A 7,248-nucleotide genomic window follows, 5' to 3' on the forward strand; every position below is an offset into this window, starting at 1 on the left:
TCTTCAGCCCTCGCTTAACAGCCTCGGCGAAGGAGATAGAACTAGGGCCAATCCCCTCACGAACGATGTTGATTTGTTTTGGAGGTGGATCAAAAGGACGACGGGTTGCAGGAAAACAATCCGTAGCCGCAAAGGACTTGCTCTCGACCAGTTCTCTCCGGATCCAACAAAGGAATTCGGATTTTCTAAGGGGGCGGTGGCGAGGGGGAGAGGGAATGAGCCATAGCTGGCCAAAGTGCTCCTCTATGTTCTCTAGGGATTCGACTTTACGTAATCCCCTCGTCTTATCCGCTTTCTCCCCAACAACACGTAATTTGAGCATGGGTCCAGACAAAGCTGGGTTCACCAAGTGGGGACGGCATGGAGGCTTCGCTCCTGGGTCAGGGTTGGAATTCAAACTCTGGCTGAGCCCCTCGCCGGAGATAGCCTCCGACGAGGTCTCACCCGCCGCAAAAGCAGCCACACACCTCTCATTGCGCTGGGGGTCAATAGGGAGAACCCTAAACTCCACCAAATTCTGATCAGGAGTAGTAGAAATCGATCCAGATATACGCCCAATAGGACCAACGAACCCATGCATCCCCCGACAGCGCAACCGGAATTCTTTCAATCTGGCCTTAAGAATGGAATCGACCTGAATGTGCAAACCAAACTCACTAGGCCATGGGGGTGGATCGATGGGTCGTCGCTGTGTCTGAACAAGTCGGGGCGGGAGATCTATTGGCGGCGCGGAGGCCAAACGGTCCCCGAAGGGAGGAACTTTGGCGGGATCCTAGCGATCCCCTCCCACGACGGCGGCCTGATGTTGAGCCTTGAGGGGTTCGCCGTCCGGAAGTTCTCCCATTGGGCGGCCTGCCGCGGATCTGGCGATTCCGCCTCCTGAATCGCCCAGAAGAGGAGCTCCACATCCTCGCAGCCGTCGTCTCCGATGAAGCGCGCGCGCTCGACGAAGTTCGTGTGGCGGAGGATGTGCATATGGATCTCCCCCCACTCGTCGCGGTCGGGGAAGCGCTCCAGCACCACACGCCTCATCTCGCGGCGAGCCTCCGGCGAGTGTGGATCGATCTCGGGCAGCGGCGCCGCACTTGGAGGCGGAAGTGCCCTTGGCTCCGCAACCCGCACCACCAGCATAAGCCGGCGAACCCGCACGCCGAGGCGTCGCGCTCCCGCCATGCATCTTCACATATGGGGATTTGGAGCGGGGAGGACTCGGTGAGATGCAGGGGTGGGTGGGAAGCTGGGGATTGGGCTTTAATGGCGGCTTCGTTGCTTCACTCGAGGGGGAGGGGAGGGGGCGGGAGGGCGGCTGCATTTCGGCTCCAGTGACTAACTTTCTCCAAGCCCATTTTTGTTGGTATTGTGTTGTATTGTATTGTGGAAAGGTACTAGCACAAGTGCATTCGTTCTCAGTTCGACTAGACAAGGAATGCAAAATATCCAGAGTAGTAGTTTCAACATGAAAAGGAGCGCAAGTTCTACCCCTTTTTTTGTCTGCGGTGCAACTGTAACTAGCTCATGCATAGCTTCGATGAAATCATGCAAGATTTGTGCGCCAGATAGGTGCAGTCTGAACTGATATCGCAAACATGACGCCAGGGGTAATTAGACAAGACAACATGGTGTTTTGTGCAAAAGTGCAGATGAAGACCGGTCCACCCATCTGGCTGCTACTTGTCGCGTTGTGATAGGCCCAGAACCAAATCGTCACATACAATGCAAGTTGGGGTATGGTGGAGTTGCAATTTACAAATTTGGTACTAAATCATGACATGCCATGCAAGTTGTGGTATCTGGGGTGCTTTTACCTCTAAGGAATATATGAATTTGTTTGGCGGCTACGTAATCGATCAACAGTTCATCTGGATCCGAGATCTGTCTAATATCAGAATCGAAAGCCAAAGTAATACATGACCTCACGCCTGAAAATTGGGCACTTTGACTCATGGTAGAACCACAATCTGATGCACGGGATGTGGGAAAGGCATGGGTGTGGAAGTATGGCGGCCTGGCGATCTCCTCATCGCCAGGCTCCAACTACAAATGGAAAATCGCGCAGGCCTCGGCGGGTGCCGGCAGAGCTCCGGAAGCAGGGGTGGCCTCTTTGCAGGGCCAAATTGGGGCCTGTGGATGGCTGAACACCAAACACACCAGCAGCGACGGTACACAGATGTTGATGTCAAAGCACAAGAAGATGCCCTCAAGGGTATCGATCGTGCGAGTGAAGATGGTACCCCCAGTTCCCGCGGGTGAAGTCGTAATCGTCAGTGCCAGACCCGTCGGTGTCTCGGCGAGCATCCCGTGGATGAGGCGCGGCAGGCCTCATAGTTGTGGAAGGCCGCAGGGTCCGCGACCTCGACGCGGTGGTCAAAGGGTGCCTGTTCATCGTCGAACGAGGCATCAATGCTCCACCCCGCTGGCGAGTTGTACCGGATCCCGATCCCGCATCTCCTGTGCGACACAACCACATCATGTCGTGGATGCGCAGGGAGCTCGGGAGATGGAGGTTCTTAACGTGGGGGACGGTGCGCAGGAGAACTCGCCCACAGCCAAAGTCGTGCTTCTCTGTGACCTCCGAGGTTTGTGGCCGTGGTGGCAATACCATGGTCTTCAAGGAAATGAAATGTGGTCTGAAGCTATCTACCCCGCACCGTACCATGGAGGATCAGGGGATGAGGTTTCTTCTAGGCGAAGGATGGAGGGCACGCCGCATGCCGAAGGGGTGCTGCTCTGCTGAGCGTGTTGGGAATAACCCATGGCGAGCCCGGCGAGCTGGTGCGCGCGAGCGCGTGCGGTGGACGTGTCGGACTCGGGCCAGGGCAAGGTTGGGTGCGTGCATGCGTGCCCAAGCGTAGGTGTGCATGTGTGCGTGTGTTAGCGTGTGTGCGTGGGGTTTATTAGCGTAGGACCAGGGCACGGGCCGCGTAGGGCGCGGGCCGCGTAGGGCGCCGGCCGCGTAGGGCGCGTGGACTGGCCGCGGCGATCGCGTCAGAGCGCGAGGAGCGCGCACGAGCCAGAGCGTGCGGGACGTGGCGAGTGGGAGGTGGGTGAGTCATGGAGCAGCTCGGGCATGTCCGTGCGCTCGGGTATAAAGCCCTCTCCCCCTTGTGTAATCCCTGAGGCAAACAAGCTCATGCTGGTGGAGAAAAACTAAGAAACCCGTACGTGCGGGGGGGCGTTCGAGCGCCGGCAAATCTTCTGTGTTCTTCTTCCTCCCCTCGGGTCATGTTTCCGGTGATCGCCGTCGAGTGCCGCAGGCCGTGGCACCAACATTTGGTATCAGAGCGAGGTGACGAGGCGTGGTGAGGGAGCTCGCCGGCGGTCATGGCGCTGGTTCCACACGGTGGAGTTGGCGGGGGCGGATCGGTGTCCATGGGGATGCCGATGCTCACGCCGGACGGCTACACCGTGTGGGTGATCAAGGCGCAGGCAATCCTTGATGCCCACATGCTGTGGGAGGCGGTGGCGCCGGCGGGCGACGTGGCGGTGAACGCGAAAAAGTGCAAGACGGCGAGGGCGATGCTCCTGTCGGGGCTGCCGGAGGATGTGTTGCTCTCGGTGGCGACGAAAGCCACCGCCAGAGAGGTATGGGACTCTCTGAAGGTGCGCTTCGTCAGCGCCGGGCGGGTGCGCGTGGCAAGGAGGGCAACGCTGCGCGGCGAGCTGGATCGGCTGAAGATGGAGGACGGCGAGTCCCTGGACGCGTACGCCGGATGGCGTGCGGGCATGGCGGGGCGGTTCGCGGGGCTGGGGGAGACACTGGGCGAGACGAAGCTAGTGAAGAAGCTCCTGGACACCGTGCCGGACCGCCTCTTCCCCGTCGTCGCCGGCATCGAACAGTTCTACGCGCTGGAGGAGCTGACGTACAACGAGGCACTCGGGAGGTTGCGGGCCCTCGACGAGCGGGTGCGGCGACGCGGGCAGAACAGCGGCGAGCGCCCGGACGGCCAACTCCTGTACACGGCGGTGCAGTGGCGGGCGCGGGAGCGGCGCCAAGGGGGAGCTCGGGATGGCGACGACGATGCGCGTAGCGTGGCGACGCGGGAAGGCGGCTACAGGCGTGGCCGCTGCTACAAGTGCGGCGAGCGCGGCCACTTCAAGCGCGACTGCCCGGAGCTGCGGAGGGTGCCGGCGGTGGAGAAGGCGATGCTGGTGAGCACCGACGCCGAGGACAACGGTCTCCTCTAGGCCACGGCTTAGGGGAGTGTGTTGGGAATAACCCGTGGCGAGCCCGGCGAGCTGGTGCGCGCGAGCGCGTGCAGTGGACGTGTCGGACTCGGGCCAGGGCAAGGTTGGGTGCGTGCGTGCGTGCCCAAGCGTAGGTGTGCGTGTGTGTGTGTGTGTGATAGCGCGTGTGCGCGGGGTTTGTTAGCGTAGGACCAGGGCGCGGGCCGCATAGGGCGCGTGGACTGGCCGCGGCGATCGCGCCAGAGCGCGAGGAGCGCGCGCGAGCCAGAGCGTGCGGGGCGTGGCGAGTGGGAGGTGGGTGAGTCGTGGAGCATCTCGGGCATGTCCGTCCACTCGGGTATAAAGCCCTCTCCCCCCTGTGTAATCGCTGAGGCAAACGAGCTCGTGCTCGTGGAGAAAAACTAAGAAACCCGTACGTGCGGGGGGGCATTCGAGCACCGACAAATCTTCTGTGTTCTTTTTCCTCCCCTCCGGTCGTGTCTCCGGTGATCGTCGTCGAGTGCCGCAGGCCATGCCACCAACAGAGCGCGCTGGACTAGAAACGGAAAGTGGGGACCAAGGTGCTCTGCTGCATGAGGAGGGCGTCCGTCGTGACTGTCGTGCTACAGACCATCGTATCTCAAACTTGTGGTTGATTGTTGGCTGTTGGCTACTTGCGCGCTGGTCGTTTCTTTGGGGTGTGTCTAAGGCTTATCTAGATGTCACATAACTATGTCACATCTAAATTAGACTCCATCATCTATTTGTAGCCTCATTTTAAGTTGTCCAGCACTACGATTTTCTCCCATCAACACTTTGGGGTGTGTCTAGGGCTTATCTAGATGTCACATAACTACGTCACATCTAAGTTAGACTCCATCATCTATTTGTAGCCTCATTTTTAAGTTGTCCAGCAGTACGATTTTCTCCCATCGACACTTTCATGCATATATGTGAATTGGGCCAGCCCGGTTTTCGTGCCCCTACTTAAAATTTAGCAAAAATGGTTCGAACACTAGAACTCACGAAAAACTGTTGCGCACACTAGAACTTACGAAAAGCTGCTGCTACGCACACTAATGGTTGATAAGATAGTCTTTTCTTAAGTCTTGCATGTAATTTCGAGATGACAAAAAAGAATATCTACAAGTCATCTCTTAGCTTTATCTTCAATAACTAGTTATTCCTAAAAAGGTGGTGAGACATTTTGTGCTAAGAGATCATCTCTTCTTAAATAAGCTAAGATAAATCTTTTCTTATGAGTTCTCTCTCCTTCACCTCATACCTTAATCAAGGGGCCTAATTAGTGCCACCTCGCTACCAAGAGGTTCAGTCTACATCTCAAAAAGAACAATAGAGGTTCAGTCTAAACTAAAGATGTCTATCTAGCGTAACCTGGAAACCATGGTTCGCAGGCTCCACTTTTTTTCTTTTTCCTTTTTGGTTTCTGTTTACGGTTCTTTGTCCAGGTATTGTTCTTTGATCATGCCGCGCCTTGAAGATGGAGATCAAAAGCACAAGATAATATTGTCCATGTCATGTCACTTTATGATTTGCATGTGATGTTTGTCATGTTTACATCTTATTTTCTTAGAACGAAGGTTGCATAAATAAGATGACCCCTCACTAAAATTTCAAGAAATGTCTTCCCCCTACCTATGCACCATTGCGAAGGTTCGTTGTTTTGAAGCACCACGTGATGATCGGTTGTGATAGATTATAACGTTCGCATACAGCGGGTGTAAGCTAGATTTACATATGCGAAAGACTTAGGTTGACTTGACGAGCCTAGCATGTACAGACATGACCTCGGAACAAGAGAGACCGAAAGGTCGAACATGAGTCGTCTGGTAGATGCGATCAACATGGAGATGTTCACCGTTGATGACTAGTCCGTCTCACGTGATGATCAGACACGGCCTAGTCGATTCGGATCATGTATCACTTAGATGACTAGAGGGATGTCTATCTGAGTGGGAGTTCATTAAATAATTTGATTAGATGAACTTAATAGATTGTCTTTACAATCTATCATGGTGTAAGTCCATTCCTGAGTTATATTCAATGCTGAAATCAGCGGAGGTGGAAATCAAAAAGGAACATCAAGTGTTGATGGAATAAGACCACTAGTTTAAAGAAAGGCAAGGGAAAGAAGAACTTCAAGAAGGACAGCAAGGGAGTTACCGCGCCTGGTAAGTCAGTTGCCGGGAAGAAGAAACCAAAGAATGGACCCAAGCCTGAGACTGAGTGCTTTTATTGCAAGGGAAAATGGTCACTGGAAGAGGAACTGCCCCAAGTACTTAGCGGATAAGAAGGCCGACAATGGAGGAAACGGCCTTGTGTTCGACCGGCCACGTTCGAAACGGGGTCCTGTTGATCGGGATGGGCCCGGCGTACCGCAAAACGGAGAAAACGGACCTCCTACGGTCGAAACGGGGGTCCTGTTGATGGGGAGGGGTGTGGCGTACCGCAAAACGGACGAAACGGACCTCCTACGGTCAAAACGGGGGTCATGTTGATCGGGAGGGGTGTGGCGTACCGCAAAACGGACGAAACGGACTTGTGTTGGAGCACTACGGTCGAAACGGGGGGGAGGGGGTGTGGCGTACCGCAAAATGGTACTCCACGGGATACTATTCATCTCCACCGTCGACCTCCTCCAGCCTCCACGGGCTACTGTCGATCTCCTCCAGCCTCCACAGACTCCTGTTCATCCAGCCTCCACCGCGCGCTACTCCACCGGCTACTGTTCAACCATCCCTCCACGGGCACCTCTCCACCGTCTACTGTTCATCCGGCCCTCCACACCACGGGGTCCTGTTCAACCACCCCTCCACGGCCACCCCTCCACCCTCTACTATTCATCCAGCCCTCCACACCACGGGTTCCTGTTCATCCAGAGGTAACGCCACCGCTCACTGTTCATCCAACGCCCCACCCCCCCTCCCCCCACAACGCTCACTGTTCATCCCAGAGGCAGCATCGATCGGCTTCAGTTAGCAGCAGCAGCAAAGGAATCGCTCCATCGGGTTCAGTTAACAGCCATCGATCGATCGCTCTGGTTCAGTAACGCGTAGCCTGCAG

The sequence above is a fragment of the Triticum dicoccoides genome, chromosome 3B (genome assembly GCF_002162155.2).
Source record: "Triticum dicoccoides isolate Atlit2015 ecotype Zavitan chromosome 3B, WEW_v2.0, whole genome shotgun sequence".
In the NCBI taxonomy this organism is placed as follows: Eukaryota; Viridiplantae; Streptophyta; class Magnoliopsida; order Poales; family Poaceae; genus Triticum; species Triticum dicoccoides.